The sequence below is a fragment of the Saccoglossus kowalevskii genome, chromosome 9 (genome assembly GCF_978046115.1).
Source record: "Saccoglossus kowalevskii chromosome 9, keSacKowa6.1, whole genome shotgun sequence".
Lineage (NCBI taxonomy): Eukaryota > Metazoa > Hemichordata > Enteropneusta > Harrimaniidae > Saccoglossus > Saccoglossus kowalevskii.
In genome coordinates, this window is record NC_140649.1 from 34,266,759 (window position 1) to 34,287,935 (window position 21,177).

Genomic DNA, 21,177 nt, shown 5'->3' on the forward strand with positions numbered 1-21,177 from the left:
TTTAACTCATAGTTTATACACCTGCTTTGTGATCACGATTTAATTAGGTAGGTAAAGAATTCCATTATGATGCAGAAAATATTCCTTAAGGAATGTAAGCATTGGGGACAACAAACTTTTTATCCTACATTGGTACTGTTTTTCAATCAAAAGTAGAGAACCAATGTTTATATATTCTTCATCAAGTCAATATGTCTCAAGTTTATGTCTCAAGTTGAATTACAAAATGTTTGTGGTTCAATTCTGTTTAAAAAGTGAAATTACTACCAGTATAACAATGTATCGCTTAATATAGGAACTCTAGATTAAAACCAGTAAATATAGACTTACAGTCACAATTAATCCAGTCAAATTATAAACTTTGTTATTACTCCTAAAAATCCTCAAATGAAATCTTCTAAAACCTGTTGACCTTATACAGTATTAAGATACTTTCCACATTTTTGTAGATCAGATCCCAATTTAGTTTTATAATTTTGTAATCTGACAAATTTATGAAATTAAAACACAGTGAATATGCTCAAAACACCAAAATAGTAAAATTAAATGTCTGCAAAAATAAATGGTTTTACAGACTGTAGCATAATTTTGTTCCTAGCCATATAAGGAGATGTGAATTGTAAATATAATTATGCAGTAATTCCAACCTGGTGGAAATGTATGAAAACAAAGTTTGTAGTGACTAAATTTCAAATAATAGTTACCCTCTTGCCAGTAATAGTTTTTTGTGTTTTTTTAGAAATTAATATTTACTACTTATCTGAGCTATTTTGATTTCAACAAACTGTGTTTATCTGTAGTACATCGAATAATTTATTTATGAGATGTAATACATCAAATAATTTATTTATGAGACTTATTTGTTACTGTCTACATAGCACCCACATGTATCATTAAAAACTTTCAGTGAATTTTAACGTTGCATTGTTATATTTCAAATCACAAAACCTGATGTCTGAACAAACCTTTAAATTTTAATTTTAATCATATGTTATAAATAGTTCATGGCCACAAAAAATGGTAATTTGGTAACTTTCACTCCAAGATATATACTTTATATTACATTATTTAACATTGGTTCAAATTAACTGTGCATGATGAATTTGGAGCGATGTTTCAGTTTATTTAAAAATAAAAATAAACATACTTTATGTAACCATGGTGATGGACAGATTAAATAAAGACAATGTATTTGATTTGCATACTGATTGTAGCAGTTTCACCCATAACAAAAGAGTCTTGAATAAATTAGTTATGTGTTTGAAAATCTAGCATTCATTTTTGATGAAATTGCCGAGTTTTGTCAGTTTCTGCGAGACAGTCTACCACTCTTTCATGGAATAACAATCTACATACCAACAAAACGTTATTTCGTCATCCAAATAGTGTTCCACTCTCTCTGTCATTACCTCTAGCTGTTCCCATTTATGTAACCATGGTAATTAAAACACGGGACACCATAATGAGAAAATGGAACACTATTTGATGGGAAAACAAGTCTAGTGACTCTCTTACTTTCAAAAGGATCTTCCCAGCCATTTGTAAGTATGGTATACTCCATAGGAATTCAAATTAATTGTCATGACAATTTTCTAATAATTCATGACTTCTATAGAGATATTTGTATTAAGTAACTCTGCATTATTAATATTTTGGAAATAATTGTGAATCAAGTCCCATTGGCAATAACAAATTAAAGGAATTGTTAACAATTTTTTCACCATCAGTTCGACAGAAAAAACTGAACCTATGACAGAAATAACTGCTCAACAACTGTCCTTCGTGGTGCATGGAACTCAAAAAATTTAACTTTCTGTCATTCTATTCACTGATATTTCAAAACTGTTATTTAACCATAACGTTAAACACTCGGATACTGTTCCATCAAAAAATAGCTACTTTCGTTATTACTTATACAGTATAAAGGCTTCTGCTTGTTTGAATGTTTATACCCTCTGGTATGTATCTACTGCCTACATTTTTAAGTGAAAGAGTGGGTGTCTGAATACCAGGTTGATAAGTAAAACAACTGACAGTTAATTTCCCTGATGGATGTTTAAAGGATATGGCCTGAACCTATTAATAGGATGCATGCATTGCAGCTGTTGGGTGTTGTTTGATATGATATCTCTATTTGATCTATATGCTGGATGTTACAAGCACATCACATAGAAGTCTATATAAATAAAAAATTGCATGTGTTGTAGACTGAAACATTAAAATACGTCTTATGTCTGGCACATATACCGGTATTCTGGAGAAGTTAGTTGAGTTTAATACAAAAATGACAATGCCAATATTTTCGAAACCATGCTCACTAATTTGGGAAACCACACCCAAATTGTAAACTCACAATGTTCAATTAAAATTTAACAGAACTTAGTGTTACAGACAAAATACATTTTTTGTTTTTGTTGAACTCTAATTTTAAATAACAGTTCACCAAACTTCGAGTTTTAAGTATATAGAACATTGAGTTATGGGAAACATACTGCAATTTGGGGGTGAAGTTCAGGTTTTTTAAGCATGATTTAGGAGGTGAAGTTCAGGTTTTTCAAGCAATTTGGAGCTAAAAAAACTGTCTCGGTCATATTTACTCGGCTAAGCACATGTACGATTTCTATTTCGGTTCATTTTCTCTGAAAAAATCATGTATTTCAACTGGTGAACCATGTTTCTCAGCTTCTCTCGTTTGTACCCACACACACTCTACTGTTTCAAATATGCTGCCTACTTCATCCAGGGTTGCATGTCTATTGTTTTTTTGATTTTTTATATTTTTGTCCTACCCTCGCCCATTGCTAGGTACATTGCGCATATGCAAATAGACATACATCAGAAACAGGAATTGCATTTGCCATTTTTTCTTGAAAACTACCAGTTTAATTGCTTTGATACTTGGTATGTAGTTACCTTGGGTGGACCTTCGTAAGATTTGTTGAGATATCTTTAATTCTCTACAATGTTATTGTTGACTTCTTTTTGAAAACCGCTACTCCAATTGTTTTGATATTTGATGATATGTGACATTAAAGGGAACATTCAAGGCTCTGCGAAAACAGTGGAATTTTTTTGACCATTAGGTTGCTTGTTCAAGCAAGATTTGGAGGTGAAGGTCATGTTTTTTAAGCAACATTTAGAGATGAAGGTCATGTTTTTTAAGCATGACTTGGGAGGTGAAGGTCATGTTTTTTAAGCAACATTTGGAGATGAAGGTCATGTTTTTTAAGCATGACTTGGGAGGTGAAGGTCATGTTTGGGGGGTGGGGGTGGATGAAGTTCTATATATATCTTTTATTCAAAATTTTATTTGCTGTATTAAAGTTGCTCCAGCAGAATTATCTTTGAGGATGTGTTTTTTCATATAATCCACCAAAAGTTTTTAATATATGCCCCATCATAAGTCATGCTTTGTCACAAATATCTGTGAGCTAGCTTCAGTACAAATAATGGATTCAATTCAGAATAGAATACAATAAAATTTGAAAATTACACAATTAAAACTTTGAGTAAAGTGATAATGTAAACATACCGGGTATTTTAAAAAGTCTGATTTTTAGTTTCCAACAAGATTGGTTGTTTATCACAATCATTGTACATGTGTGTGGGAAGGGAATACTACCTTGACATTTGAATAAACTGAAGTAGGTTGACATACACTACATTTCATGAGATTGATACACCCCCAGGGTTACTCAATATCCAGATCATCTTGACATGCTTACTGCTCCACACTTTACTGAGTACTATTAGTACACACTGATGCTAAAAATGTCCAATATTAAGTGATACAGTGCCATAGCCATTAGCACTATGAGTTAGAAGTTTCTTAAGGTAGCAAACTGTAAGTCTCAAGTAGGGGGGGGGGGCATTTACAGGTTTTGGTGTGATAGAACTTTTATGTTCATATAACTCTGATCACATTCTAGCTGTCAGTCATGCTGTTACACTTATAGGGAGGGTGAATTTGTGCAGAGAAACACTAGAAAACAAACAACGATGCAGGGGAAAAAAATCAAAACATATTTGAAACATCACCCTAAAAAAAACCTACAAAGAAAAAAAAATTCTACCATCATCTCCTAGAGTTTTTAGCAGATTTCTTTTTCAATATTGATATCCCCCTTCATCATTTCTAATGGTACATCCCTAATAAAAATTAGACTTGTTACAATTATGATGTTCTTAACGACTTATTTATTCCTCTCCAATACTGTAAAACTATTTATTTTTACTGGCATTTAAGTTGACTAAATTGATATTGCAAGGAAGACATTTAGTTATATTGTAAATTCACACGTTTACATAAATTTAATGATTAGAAGTGAATTTTTTCTTAGCAGTGAAAATGGCGAAGTTAAAACCCACTGAATAATTAATATGTTTACAGTAACTAATTATTTAGTCTTGGGCCCTGTATAAGACCAACAAAATGTGCAGTTATGAAGAAGTTATAGAAAAATAACCTTGAAAAAAATGTTTGATGTCCATTGTCGGGGCGAGATGCAAATCATAGGTGTGTTTGTTAATTAAGTTGAATAGTTGAATTGTCTAATTAGACATCAAAATGTTTTCTATAGTTATTATTCCATTCGTTGTATTATTTCTGTGCAGCAATAGCTTTGATGTTTAGTTTGGATTATTCATATTCATATTATATCATATTTAATCCTTATGACGTTATTATCGCGATCAGTGATTGGTTTAGAACCGACCTATCACAACTTTGGTTTTGTGTCATATGACACTGGAGTTCCTCGCGCCATTATTATTATTTTTGATGTTTCAAGCCAATGTTTCCCGTTTCGTAGTTCAATAAATGTCAATCCATACATAAAACTTTCCAACATCATTAATTGTTCCGACTCGTATAGTATACAGTGGCTATACTCCGAGCCAAATCACAGCCACATCCTTCAATGATGCTGCTGAAATCTACTGTATTGTATACTGCCCTCTACCATCACAGAGTGTGGAATAGATAACCTTTTCTGAAGTTGATGGATAATATTTTACTGCAAGGTGATTTGACAATAATAATTCATGCAATCACATTTCTTGTTTCGTTTAAAGCAAAGACATTTAAACATCCAATCTGAATTCTCTGGGGCTGGCGAGGATGGTTGAATCTTTCCAGAGTGGCTTCTCTTGCAGATACACAGGAGAATAGCAGGCAATATATGAACTTTGGTATTAACTTGAATGTTTTTCACATTTTACAAAAAAAAAAACTGTATTTTATCTCTCTTCTCATTCTATTAATTATTAACAAAGTAAAAGAGTGTTATAGTATGAATAGACATAGCTATTTATAAAATAAAAACGGTGAAGTGTAAGATGTTACAGGCTGCTTAATGAAGCCACGGTTATTTTTACTTCCATATGCATGAATCTAAAAAAATAAAATAAAATTGATCCAAATTTTCTCCTTTTATCAAAATTGTTGTCAGCAAAATTATTAATAAATATTAAATTTCTTAACACACTAGTTAGTGAACCTACAACGTCCTGAGCATAAGACGAGTAATAATAGTAATAATTTGAGTAATAAAAAAAACAAAATATTACATGTGTGGTGTAGGCATCTCGAGGGCATGGTGCAACCACCACCCTTGATAATTTTTGGTTAATTACACATTTTGTGTTTTGAATTTTTGTTTTTATATAACTTGCTGAATATTGCTGAGTACTGTGTATAGCTTTGTTCTTGTTGAACAAAAATAATAAAATAATTCAGAGCTGTCCCTATTATGCTGAATTCTTCATGGTTTTCAAAACATTATTTCTATTTTGCGCTTGTGTAGCTTGAGGGAAAATATGAAAATAGCATCGCCCAATGTCCTTTGGAATCATGGTGGACTTGCTTTGACAAACTAACGGTTTACAAAAACAGTATTGAACAAATGTCATAAAAATTCAAATTAATTATATACAATGGATTTGTCTAGCAAACGGTCTAGAGCGTATATGTTTTCATAAATAATTCATACTTAAGCCATGCCAGAGTTCATCTTTGTTGCCATGCACAGTAGTAGGTTAGCGCAAGTTCCAGTAAAGAGTGCGTTTTTGTGGTGAATGTGGACTTGTTGCGTTTTTGTGGTGAATGTGGACTTGTTGCGTTACATGGTGAATGTGGACTTGTTGCGTTACATGGTGAATGTGGACTTGTTACGTTACATGGTGAATGTGGACTTGTTACGTTACGTGGTGAATGTGGACTTGTTGCGTTACGTGGTGAATGTGGACTTGTTGCGTTACGTGGTGAATGTGGACTTGTTGCGTTACGTGGTGAATGTGGAATTGTTGCGTTACTTGGTGAATGTGGACTTGTTGCGTTACGTGGTGAATGTGGACTTGTTGCGTTACGTGGTGAATGTGGACTTGTTGCGTTACGTGGTGAATGTGGACTTGTTGCATTACTTGGTGAATGTGGACTTGTTGCGTTACTTGGTGAATGTGGACTTGTTGCGTTACATGGTGAATGTGGACTTGTTGCGTTACATGGTGAATGTGGACTAGTTGCGTTACATGGTGAATGTGGACTTGTTGCGTTACATGGTGAATGTGGACTTGTTGCGTTACATGGTGAATGTGGACTTGTTGCGTTACGTGGTGAATGTGGACTTGTTGCGTTACGTGGTGAATGTGGACTTGTTGCGTTACGTGGTGAATGTGGACTTGTTGCGTTACGTGGTGAATGTGGACTTGTTGCGTTACGTGGTGAATGTGGACTTCTTGTGTTACGTGGTGAATGTGGACTTGTTGCGTTACGTGGTGAATGTGGACTTGTTGCGTTACGTGGTGAATGTGGACTTGTTGCGTTACATGGTGAATGTGGACTTGTTGCATTACGTGGTGAATGTGGACTTGTTGCGTTACGTGGTGAATGTGGACTTGTTGCATTACGTGGTGAATGTGGACTTGTTGCGTTACGTGGTGAATGTGGACTTGTTGCGTTACGTGGTGAATGTGGACTTGTTGCGTTACGTGGTGAATGTGGACTTGTTGCGTTTTTGTGGTGAATGTGGACTTGTTGCGTTACGTGGTGAATGTGGACTTGTTGCGTTACGTGGTGAATGTGGACTTGTTGCGTTACGTGGTGAATGTGGACTTGTTGCGTTACGTGGTGAATGTGGACTTGTTGCGTTACGTGGTGAATGTGGACTTGTTGCGTTACATGGTGAATGTGGACTTGTTGCATTACGTGGTGAATGTGGACTTGTTGCGTTACGTGGTGAATGTGGACTTGTTGCGTTACATGGTGAATGTGGACTTGTTACGTTACATGGTGAATGTGGACTTGTTACGTTACATGGTGAATGTGGACTTGTTACGTTACATGGTGAATGTGGACTTGTTACGTTACTTGGTGAATGTGGACTTGTTGCATATTACCTACACCAATAAGCTGTAGAACATATGCACCCCAAGGTGCATTCTGTTTGATGTTCTGCCTATCCATGTAGTCTCTTTAGGCTTTGCTTAACTACCATGTAGATTAACATGTTAGCTAAATCAAAACATAAAGATCAGGTGACCATATCCAAAATATATGTACTTCATATGTGGCTCGAACCGACTGACGTGTAAACCGTAAAATCTGTATTAATAGCCGCATCCCTAATAGAAGTCGCACCCTTTCTTTTTGAATAATTGAGAACCAAAAATTGGTACTCACTAAAACGAAGGACCGCGAAGGACCGAGCCGAAGGACCGAAGGACTTAAACGGGCGTAATGACTATAAACCGCTGATAAAAATAACGTTGCTTTACGTTGCATTTTGTCGAAGATTAATATGAGCGATAAATATAATCGTGATTACGTGGCAAATATGAGCGAAGGACCGTGATTACGTGGCGAATATGAGCGAAGGACCGCGATGATATTATAAATAAGAGCAAAGGACCATGACTATATGGCAAATATGAGCGAAAGACTTCGATTATATTATAAATAAGAGCGAAGGACCATAACTACGTGGAAAATATGAGCGAAAGACCTCGATTATATTATAAATATGAGCGAAGGACCACGATTATATTATAAATATGAGCGAAGGACCATGATTACGTGGCAAATATGAGCGAAGGACCGTGATTACATGGCAAATATGAGCGAAGGACCTCGATTATATTATAAATATGAGCGAAGGACCATGATTACGTGGCAAATATGAGCGAAGGACCTTGATTATATTATAAATAAGAGCGAAGGACCATAATTACGTGACAAATATCAGCGAAGGACCTCGATTATATTATAAATATGAGCGAAGGACCACGATTATATTATAAATAAGAGCGAAGGACCATGATTACGTGGCAAATATGAGCGAAGGACCATAATTACGTGACAAATGTAGATGCTCTAATAGAAGCCGCATCTCCATTGTTACTTTGTAGCATTTTAATAGCTTCAAATACAGATTTTACAGTATATCAAATCACCAAAGTTCCATGTCACGGTTTGACGTCTTCCACTCGGCCACTGGCCATCCCAGTAAAAGTAACGACATAACAACTTAGAGTTATGATATATATTTTGTGTTAACAAGGTCTAGGTGAACACTAGCATCAATGAACCAGGATTTATGTGCACCCATCACATCCAATAGTGAATGAATCTTGCCCAGACTATATCTACATTGAGTCTTTACATAGCAGCTAGGCTATCACAGGTTTTGGCCTCATTGTGTCTGAGGCACACCCATGGCCTCATTGTGTCTGAGGCACACCCATGGCCTCATTGTGTCTGAGGCACACCCATGGCCTCATTGTGTCTGAGGCACACCCATGGCCTCATTGTGTCTGAGGCACACCCATGGCCTCATTGTGTCTGAGGCACACCCATGGCCTCATTGTGTCTGAGGCACACCCATGGCCTCATTGTGTCTGAGGCACACCCATGGCCTCATTGTGTCTGAGGCACACCCATGGCCTCATTGTGTCTGAGGCACACCCATGGCCTCATTGTGTCTGAGGCACACCCATGGCCTCATTGTGTCTGAGGCACACCCATGGCCTCATTGTGTCTGAGGCACACCCATGGCCTCATTGTGTCTGAGGCACACCCATGGCCTCATTGTGTCTGAGGCACACCCATGGCCTCATTGTGTCTGAGGCACACCCATGGCCTCATTGTGTCTGAGGCACACCCATGGCCTCATTGTGTCTGAGGCACACCCATGGCCTCATTGTGTCTGAGGCACACCCATGGCCTCATTGTGTCTGAGGCACACCCATGGCCTCATTGTGTCTGAGGCACACCCATGGCCTCATTGTGTCTGAGGCACACCCATGGCCTCATTGTGTCTGAGGCACACCCATGGCCTCATTGTGTCTGAGGCACACCCATGGCCTCATTGTGTCTGAGGCACACCCATGGCCTCATTGTGTCTGAGGCACACCCATGGCCTCATTGTGTCTGAGGCACACCCATGGCCTCATTGTGTCTGAGGCACACCCATGGCCTCATTGTGTCTGAGGCACACCCATGACCTCATTGTGTCTGAGGCACACCCATGGCCTCATTGTGTCTGAGGCACACCCATGGCCTCATTGTGTCTGAGGCACACCCATGGCCTCATTGTGTCTGAGGCACACCCATGGCCTCATTGTGTCTGAGGCACACCCATGGCCTCATTGTGTCTGAGGCACACCCATGGCCTCATTGTGTCTGAGGCACACCCATGGCCTCATTGTGTCTGAGGCACACCCATGGCCTCATTGTGTCTGAGGCACACCCATGGCCTCATTGTGTCTGAGGCACACCCATTCTAGGTACAATGGCTAATATAGCCTCCCAATTAAGACAGTGTGGCACACTTACTCAGGGTACATTGGTTTTGATATACACAATGTAGTAGCTTTGGCCTTCCTATTGAGTCTATGACACACTCGCCCAGTGTACAGTGGCTTTGGCCTCATTAATGAGTCTGTGGCACACTCAACCAGGGTACAGTGGCTTTGACCTTCCCATTGAGTCTGTGACACACTCATCAAGGGTACAGTGGCTTTGGCCTCTCTTGAGTCAGTGGCACACTCACCCAGTGTACAGTGGCTTTGGCCTTCCTATTGAGTCTATGACACACTCGCCCAGTGTACAGTGGCTTTGGCCTCCTTAATGAGTCTGTGGCACACTCAACCAGGGTACAGTGGCTTTGACCTTCCCATTGAGTCTGTGACACACTCATCAAGGGTACAGTGGCTTTAGCCTCTCTTGAGTCAGTAGCACACTCACCCAGTGTACAGTGGCTTTGGCCTTCCTATTGAGTCTATGACACACTCGCCCAGTGTACAGTGGCTTTGGCCTCCTTAATGAGTCTGTGGCACACTCAACCAGGGTACAGTGGCTTTGATCTTCCCATTGAGTCTGTGACACACTCATCAAGGGTACAGTGGTTATGGCCTCTCTTGAGTCTGTGGCACACTCATCCTAGGTACAGTGGCTTTGCCCCCCCCCCCCCCCCCATTGAGTCTGTGACACACTCACCCAGGGTACAGTGGCTTTGGCCTCCCTATTGAGTCTGTGGCACACTCACCCAGTGTACAGTGGCTTTGGCCTCCCTAATGAGTCTGTGACACACTCACCCAGTGTACAGTGGCTTTGGCCTCCCTATTGAGTCTGTGGCACACTCACCCAGTGTACAGTGGCCTTGGCCTCTCCATTGAGTCTGTAGTACACTCACCCAGTGTACAGTGGCCTTGGCCTCCCTATTGAGTCTGTGGCACACTCACCCCAGGGTATGGTAGTTTTTGTTTCTGGTTGCTGAGTACAGTACAATAACTGATATATCCAATATACCGTTAAGTTTGAAAAATTAAAAATTAGAAATTTGATGATGAAAATTGATAAATATCAGTGATATTTATATTGATATTGTGACACATTTAGATTATTCATAATTTGATGAAACTTTTATATATTTGGGAATAATTATTGGTAAAATTATTTGGCAATATGAAATATTCCTCATTTTCCTCTTTCATTGTGTCATCCTGATGGTTTTATTTAGCTGGCAACATGGTGAATCACAAATGCTGTGGGTGGATGCATGAACACAACATCAAACTGAATAAAATGTTGATGCCCGTCTTTAACTTTTTGCAGAAAAGTTTCAACCTCATGAATATGCATGTTGCATGTGCATTAGTCAAAGTTTGACGAAACTTTAGCAAACTTTACGTCAGTATCTGATTTATTGTATAGTTTTGGCCTAATGAATATTCTGAGCTATTTAGATTATTTTATTTTCACTTGGAACTACTTTTTGCTGAAAGGATGATACAGTGAAAATAAAATCTGTTGAATATACATTTTTTCCTATATTTTACATTCAACTTATCAAAAATCAGTGAAAAATATGTCATACAAAACACCCAAAAAGTCACCATCTTTCCTTTTTTATACAGCTGATACCTAGGTTAAAGTGTGGTAGTCGTCGCATTGCGCATGTGCAACATTTGTGTTGATAAACATTGATTTTCCCACAATCCAATGTGCTCTTTAAATGGAAATCATAAGTATGAGGTTTGACCTAGGCACGACTAGCACTGATTACTGCCAGTGACTCCTTCGATACCTTCCAATCACCTAAAAATTACGACGTGGCGCGGCGACTACCACGTTTTAAATGTCTGTCTTTTAGCGTATTCATATCTGTGTCACATTAAAATGCTGCAGCACTTGCACCGCCCTGATTTATGAGTAAAACAGATGTATTGAAATTATTATATTCCTCAAAGTTATTAAAAAGCTTTGTTCAAGCTATAAAAATCACTACTAGTGATTCTTGCATGATAATGGCTATTCATACAGCCAAGTCAAAATAGAACCTAAAAAGGGTCTGAAAGAAGGGGTACTGGTATACCTATTTCATAAAATGTTTGCATTTTAGTTACGTCTAGAATTTCAGCATGGATTGCTAAGAGGCATTTTTCAAGCCATTAAAATTGTCTGTAAAGAGATCTAAAGATCTGAAGGTACTTGTTATTTTTCCCAAAGACAGTACCGTGGCCATTCATAATATTATGCATTTAAACCACAGTAAATCCCAGTTGCTGAATACTGAATCTTATTTTATTTTTTTTTATAAAACACATTATATTCTAAAAAAAGTTTACTTATGCAGAAATACAATAAATGGAAAAATTTTTTGAGAAAAAAAAAAATGTAATTTTTAGCTAAAATGGTGGCGCCAATAGTCTACTTGACATTTCACAGGTGTTAATTGGTGTGATAACCCCTGTCCATTATGGCATACTTAATACGAAGTGTTTTTATAGAACATAGTAAAACTATGACTACCTTGACTTGATTTTTCATGATTTTGTAGTTACTGTACATACATAGCTTGAGCAACTGTCATATTATAGCATGTTAAACTGTGATTGTTGTCAGAACTATGCGAATTTCAAAGTGTGCGCTATATTTGTGGTATAAGCACTCACATAAATGACAGAGCTGCGTCTGCGACAAAAAAGGCAATTTTAATGATTTTAATACAATAAATGCAATTTTTGGTTTAACATAAAAACTCTTAATTTTTGCCTCATGCTCACCACAATTCTTTCTACCTGATGATACTCAGTCTATTCATGATTTAATTGAGTAATTACAATATGTGCGCTTCTAATAAAACAACCATGGTAAGCCAAGATCTGTTTCTGGTAAAAAAGTTTCAATAAAAAGTGACAAAATTGTTTTTCATATGAAACATCAATAATGTTGATCTGCGCTTATATAAGATATTGAGTTAGCATTGGAAAGCACATTTTCCCTGTATTTCTTTGTTTCAAATAAATAAAAAAAACAGCCTTTAAATTAGAACTGACAACCATAAAAAGATCCAGGTAATTTTCTTATAGGAACCTGCTACACAAAAATGCTACACAATCTCTTATTAGGTGGTCACATTGACGGAATCAAGGACCCATATTTCCATTGGATCAAGGAAATTATATATCCATATACCTTTTCGGTGTACATTTCTCCAGGACTTTTGTAATTTATTTCCATAAAGAACCTTGACAATACCATAGCACAATTATTATTGGTGTAAACCGCTGTACGATGAAGACCACAAACTCATTTTCATATTATCAGTCATGCAGAATTTATAACCCAAATCATTCTCATTTTTGGTTAGCTTCATTAATACAAACCAGACAGTTGAATTTTCTAGGCCAGACATTTTCCATATTTTCTCTATAAGAAGCACACCTCCAATAGATTACCATATGTTTTCTATAAGAAGCACACCTCCAATAGAAGCACATGGACAGATTACCATATTTCCTCTATTAGAAGCACACCTCCAATAGCACATGGATATGTTACCATATTCCCTCAATTAGAAGCACACCTCCAATAGAAGCACATGGACAGATTACCATATTTCCTCTATTAGAAGCACACCCCCAATAGAAGCACATGGACAGATTACCATATTTCCTCTATTAGAAGCACACCTCCAATAGAAGCACATGGATAGATTACCATATTTCCTCTATTAGAAGCCCATCTTCAATAGAAACACATGGATAGATTACCATATTTCCTCTATTAGAAGCACACCTCCAAGAGAAGTACATGGACAGATTAGAAGCACACCTCCAATAGAAGCAAATGGATAGATTACCATATTTCCTCTATTAGAAGCAGACCTCCAATAGTACATGGATAGATTACCATATTTCCTCTATTAGAAACATACTTCCAATAGAAGCACATGGGTAGATTACCATATTTCCTTTATTAGAAGCACACCTCCAATAAAAGCACATGGATAGATTACCATATTTCCTCTATTAGAAGCACACCTCCAATAGTACATGGATATGTTACTATATTCCCTCAATTAGAAGCACACCTCCAATAGAAGCACATGGATAGATTACCATATTTCCTCTATTAGAAGCACACCTCCAATAGAACCACATGCATAGATAACTATATTTCCTCTATTAGAAGCACACCTCCAATAGAAGCACATGGACAGATTACCATATTTCCTCTATTAGAAGCACACCTCCAATAGCACATGGATATGTTACCATATTCCCTCAATTAGAAGCACACCTCCATTAGAAGCACATGGATAGATTACCATATTTTCTCTATTAGAAGCACACCTCCAAGAGAAGTACATGGACAGATTACCATATTTCTTCTATTAGAAGCACACCTCCAAGAGAAGCAAATGGATAGATTACCATATTTCCTCTATTAGAAGCACACCTCCAATAGAAGCACATGGATAGATTAGAAGTACATGGACAGATTACCATATTTCTTCTATTAGAAGCACACCTCCAATAGAAGCAAATGGATAGATTACCATATTTTCTCTATTAGAAGCACACTTCCAATAGAACCACATGAATAGATTACCATATTTCCACTTTTAGATATCACACCTCCACCTATTTCCTCTGTTAGCACACCTCCAATAGAAACACCATATTTCCTCTGTTAGAACATAGACAATATAGTTCTACAATACTGTCTATGGTTAAAAGCACACCTTCAATAGAAACACATGGTTAGATTACCATATTTTCTCCATTAGAAGCACACCTCCAATAGAAGCACATGGATAGATTACCATATTTCCATATTAGTGACTTAATTTGCATAAGTCAATTTTTGGCTTTTTCATTGTTTTCTCAAGTAGTAATCATCACATTTCCGGAACAATGCACAAACCATAGCAATAACACAGTTACTGTGATGTGTAAGAGTAGAAAATCAGTGTTTTCTTGGAAAACAAAGAACTGTTAATTAAAGCAAGATAAGGCGGCCATATTACACCCTGATGGTTTTAATTTGTGTAGTAATGATTAACCAACATACAACCATAGTCATACCACACCACTGTGATGTGCAACAGTAAACAAAATCAGTTTTTTTTCTATAAAATCTTTGTTTTGTAGATTTAGGGTAAAATTCTACAAAACATAGAACCGCTCATGATTCCTTTGATACCTTCCAATCACCTGAAAATACCAAATTAAAGTTTGGTAACGTCTCAGTTTGTACTCGTTGATCTGTGCAACAGTCAAAGTCACCATCTTTGTTTATATGATACCCATATACGGCCCTTTAAACCATGAAATTTAATGGCTTTTAAAATTTTGGCCAGTCATAGATTTGCACATCTTTTTTTTTTAGTTCTCCAAAATTTTTACCATCTTTGATTTTTCTTTTTGCTTCGAGTTCAAGACTAATTCAAGCTTCCATTAACAAGAACAAATATAATCCTGTCACTGAATGTGATTGTTCACCGTTTCAGGCTATAATCTCTCAGGAAAATGTATATATAGCAAGGGTATCACAAGAATTTGCAAAATATGCACATGGGCAGTACAGGATCACATCAACCTGCTACACGTTGGCCTTCAAGAATATTTCGGTATTACCATGATAACCTTGTATTATTTCTTTACTAGCCAATGAAATATATGTAAACTTCAACTTTGTTCCATCGTAAAGAAATGTTTTAGAACACTGGATTTCACAAGAAACACAGATCTACCATGTTTCTTGCCACAGTATGATTTTGACCAGATAAATCAACAATTCCTACAACCAATCAGAATGCAGTGTGGTATTGCCAACATCTTCTGAATAATGGCATTTGAGAAGGAAGTATGATCCACTGCTGCATGATCTTATTTAAAGAAGTGATTTGCATTTTTAACAAGCAGCCTCTCGGCTGAGATAGCTCCGCTGTTTGCAATGCACATTTCAATTATAGAACAGAAGATATCATTAGAAAATGAACAATATGCATAGTATCAATGCAATGGGACTTGCTGTTTTCAACAAAAATTCAAAAATATATCATTTTTCACCATAAATAATTGGTTTTTAACAAGAAGAAAATCACTTTTTACCAAAAATATTCACCAAAATTACTGTAGATAATTAAAGTTATCATTACAAAATGAACAAATCTGAGAGAGGTCCACATGTAGTACCTATATATGTAATAATAGCAAAGCAATTGGACTTGCGGTTTTTAACAAGAAGTCGAAAATATCACTTTTTACCAAAAATGACAAAAATATTCACCAAAATTAGAGAATTAAAGATATCGTTACAAAATGAACAAATCAGAGAGGTCCACATGTAGTACCTATATATGTAATATCAAAGCAATTGGACTTGCAGTTTTTAACAAGAAGTCGAAAATATCACTTTTTACCAAAAATTACAAAAATATTCACCAAAATTAGAGAATTGACGATATCATTACAAAACAAACAATTCTGAGAGAGGTTCAAATGTAGTACCTATATATGTACTATCAAAGCAATTGGACTTGTAGTTTTTAACAAGAAGTCGAAAATATCACTTTTTACCAAAAATGACAAAAATGTTCACCTAAATTAGAGAATTGAAGATAAAAGCAGCAGTTCTGGAAAACGGTTATACACATGTTTTGTTGACTTTAGAAAGGCTTTCGACAGCATCTGGAGGGATGCACTCTTTCTCAAGTTACAAAACAGTGGTATCACGGGGAACTTTTATGAAATAATAAAATCTATGTATAAGGATATTAAATATAAAATTAAATTGTCAGAGGGTATAACTGATGGATTTCAGTCTACCTGTGGAGTTAAGCAAGGCTGCAATTTATCACCAACTTTATTTAACATTTTTCTGAACGATCTGCCAGAATTATTTGGGGATCAAATTGATAAACCAGTTCTAATGGGCGAGAAACCTATAAATTGCATCCAATATGCAGATGACCTTGCACTTATTTCAGAAACGGAAGACGGCCTACAAAGCTGTTTGAACAAATTAAATGACTATTGTATAAATTGGAATTTAGAAGTAAACGTAAAGAAAATTAAAGTCATGGTATTTAATTGCAGCAACAGACTGATTAAAAACATGAATTTTAAAATCAACAACCAAGACATAACAGCTGTTAGCGAGTTTTGCTATTTAGGGGCAATATTTACTCCAAATGGGAAATTTAAAACAAACTTATCTACCGGTATGTTAAAAAAAAAAATCAATGAAGGCTCTTTTCAGCATCAGACAAACAGTCTTAAACCACAAAATAATCTCACCAGCACTTAGTTTGAAAATTTTCGACCAATTAATTTCACCTATACTCATGTATGGTGCAGAAATCTGGGCCAATGAAATCACAACTGACAGTAACAGTTTAGAGCAAGTTTGCAGTCATTTTTACAGGTTTATCCTAGGAGTGAGTAAAATGACGCCAATTAGTGGTTTGAAAGCAGAACTTGGTAGGTTACCAGTAAAATTAAAAATTAATTTGGCTCAAATTAAATACTGCCATAGACTATATAGTCTGCCAGATAATCACATTTTAAAATTAGCCCTGGATGAAATGATAAAAATTAATTCAAACTGGGTAAGGACTATTAATGCTACACTGGGACATGATCTAATTAAAATATAAAATGATCACAATATGGAAAATTGGAATCAAATACTAAAAACAAGCAGCCTGTCGGCTGAGATAGCTCCGCTGTTAGCAATGCACATGGCAATTAAAGAACAGAAGATATCATTAGAAAATGAACAAATCTGAGAGAGGTCCACATGTAGTACCTATATGTATAATATATCAAAGCAATTGGACTTGCGGTTTTCAACAAGAAGTCGAAAATATCACTTTTTACGAAAAATTACAAAAATATTCATCAAAATTAGAGAATTAAAGATATCATGAAATGAACAAATCTGAGAGAGGTCCACATGTAGTACCTATATATGTAATATCAAAGCAATTGGACTTGCGGTTTTCAACAAGAAGTCGAAAATATCACTTTTTACCAAAAATTACAAAAATATTCACCGAAATTAGAGAATTAAAGATATCATTACAAAATGAACAAATCTGAGAGAGGTCTACATGTAGTACCTATATATGTAATATCAAAGCAATTGGACTTGTGGTTTTCAACAAGAAGTCGAAAATATCACTTTTTACCAAAAATTACAAAAATATTCACCAAAATTAGAGAATTAAAGATATCATTACAAAATGAACAAATCTGAGAGAGGTCCACATGTAGTACCTATATATGTAATATTAAAGCAATTGGACTTGCGGTTTTCAACAAGAGGTCGAAAATATCACTTTTTACCAAAAATTACAAAAATATTCACCAAAATTAGAGAATTGAAGATATCATTACAAAATGAACAAATCTGAGAGAGGTCGACATGTAGTACCTATATATGTAAATATCAAAGCAATTGGACTTGCGGTTTTCAACAAGAAGTCGAAAATATCACTTTTTACCAAAAATGACAAAAATATTCACCAAAATTAGAGAATTAAAGATATCATTACAAAATGAACAAATCTGAGAGAGATCCACATGTAGTACCTATATATGTAATATCAAAGCAATTGCACTTGCGGTTTTCAACAAGAAGTCGAAAATATCACTTTTTACTAAAAATGACAAAAATATTCACCAAAATGAGAGAATTGAAGATATCATCATGAAATGAACAAATCTGAGAGAGGTCTACCCAAGGTACATATACACCAAGTATCAAAGCATTCAGGCTTGTAGTTTTCAAGAAGAAGTCGAAAAAGTAAAACATTGACACGGACGACGACGACGGACGACGACGACGACGGACAATCACTCATATGATAAGCTCCGCTCGACAAAGTCGACAGCGGAGCTAAAAATTAAAACTCAGACTATCTGAGATTTATATTCAAAGATGGAGAGAAGAACTAAATTTCAGTGAAACCAATGAAAATAGGGGAACAAAACTGAGAACATACAAACTATTCAAAGTAAGTTATAATATGGAAAATTATTTGCAAAACATTTCAAATTTCAGCCTCAGGAAAATGCTTTCAAAATTCCATCTGAGTGACCACAACTTAGAAATAGAATTAGGTAGAAGAACAAAGCCCAAAATAGAATTAGAAAATAGACACTGTAATAAATGTAACACTAAAGCATTAGGAGATGAAAAACATTTCCTGCTATTTTGTACTGGCTATATAGAACAAAGAAAAAAACTGTTTGATGAGTGTGCAATAAATATTTACACAATGGATGTGAATTCCATATTCAAAAAGATTATGGAGAATAATATAGCTTTAGCAAAATACTTAAAGAGCACAATTTTTAAAACCACAGAAAGTAATTAATTTATTTTTTTCTTTTATTTTACTAACATTTTATTTTTATCTCTTATGTATTGTATGTTTTTATGTTCCTTACCATACAAAAACCCTCTGAAGGTTTTTAGTAGTGTAACAAGCAGCCTGTCGGCTGAGATAGCTCCGCTGTTAGCAATGCACATGGCAATTAAAGAACAGAAGATATCATTAGAAAATGAACAAATCTGAGAGAGGTCCACATGTAGTACCTATATGTATAATATATCAAAGCAATTGGATTTGCGGTTTTCAACAAGAAGTCGAAAATATCACTTTTTACCAAAAATTACAAAAATATTCATCAAAATTAGAGAATTAAAGATATCATTATGAAATGAACAAATCTGAGAGAGGTCCACATGTAGTACCTATATATGTAATATCAAAGCAATTGGACTTGCGGTTTTCAACAAGAAGTCGAAAATATCACTTTTTACCAAAAATTACAAAAATATTCACCGAAATTAGAGAATTAAAGATATCATTACAAAATGAACAAATCTGAGAGAGGTCCACATGTAGTACCTATATATGTAATATCAAAGCAATTGGACTTGCGGTTTTCAACAAGAAGTCAAAAATATCACTTTTTACCAAAAATTACAAAAATATTCACCAAAATTAGAGAATTAAAGATATCATTACAAAATGAACAAATCTGAGAGAGGTCGACATGTAGTACCTATATATGTAATATCAAAGCAATTGGACTTGCGGTTTTCAACAAGAAGTCGAAAATATCACTTTTTACCAAAAATTACAAAAATATTCACCAAAATTAGAGAATTAAAGATATCATTACAAAATGAACAAATCTGAGAGAGGTCCACATGTAGTACCTATATATGTAATATCAAAGCAATTGGACTTGCGGTTTTCAACAAGAAGTCGAAAATATCACTTTTTACCAAAAATTACAAAAATATTCACCAAAATTAGAGAATTGAAGATATCATTACAAAATGAACAAATCTGAGAGAGGTCGACATGTAGTACCTATATATGTAATATCAAAGCAATTGGACTTGCGGTTTTCAACAAGAAGTCGAAAATATCACTTTTTACCAAAAATGACAAAAATACTCACCAAAATTAGAGAATTAAAGATATCATTACAAAATGAACAAATCTGAGAGAGGTCCACATGTAGTACCTATATATGTAATATCAAAGCAATTGCACTTGCGGTTTTCAACAAGAAGTCGAAAATATCACTTTTTACTAAAAATGACAAAAATATTCACCAAAATTAGAGAATTGAAGATATCATCATAAAATGAACAAATCTGAGAGAGGTCTACCCAAGGTACATATACACCAAGTATCAAAGCATTCAGGCTTGTAGTTTTCAAGAAGAAGTCGAAAAAGTAAAACATTGACACGGACGACGGACGACGACGACGGACGACGACGACGACGGACAATCACTCATATGATAAGCTCCGCTCGACAAAGTCGACAGCGGAGCTAATAAAGTTATTATTATTACAAAATGAACAAATCAGAGAGGTCCACATGTAGTACCTATATATATATATAATATCAAAGCAATTGGACTTGTGGTTTTTAACAAGAAGTCGAAAATATCACTTTTTACCAAAAATATTCACCAAAATTAGAGAATTGAAGATATGATTATGAAATGAACAAATCTAAGAGAGGTCTACCCGAGGTATATACACACCAAGTATCAAAGCATACAGGCTTGTAGTTTTCAAGAAGAAGTCGAAAAAGTAAAACATTGACACGGACGACGGACAATCACTCATATGATAAGCTCCGCTCGACAAAGTCGACAACGGAGCTAAAAAGTAAGACAAGGAATATAAAGGAATGATAAAAGATGCTGTGATCTGCCATTTTTGGGCAATGAAACATTGTATTATGTGGCTTTTCTGCCAACAAATAATGTCAAAAATTATGATTTAAATATGGTTGAAATTTTCAGGGGAACATGTCTAAGTTTGATAAAGATTGGACAAAACTTACTCAAGTT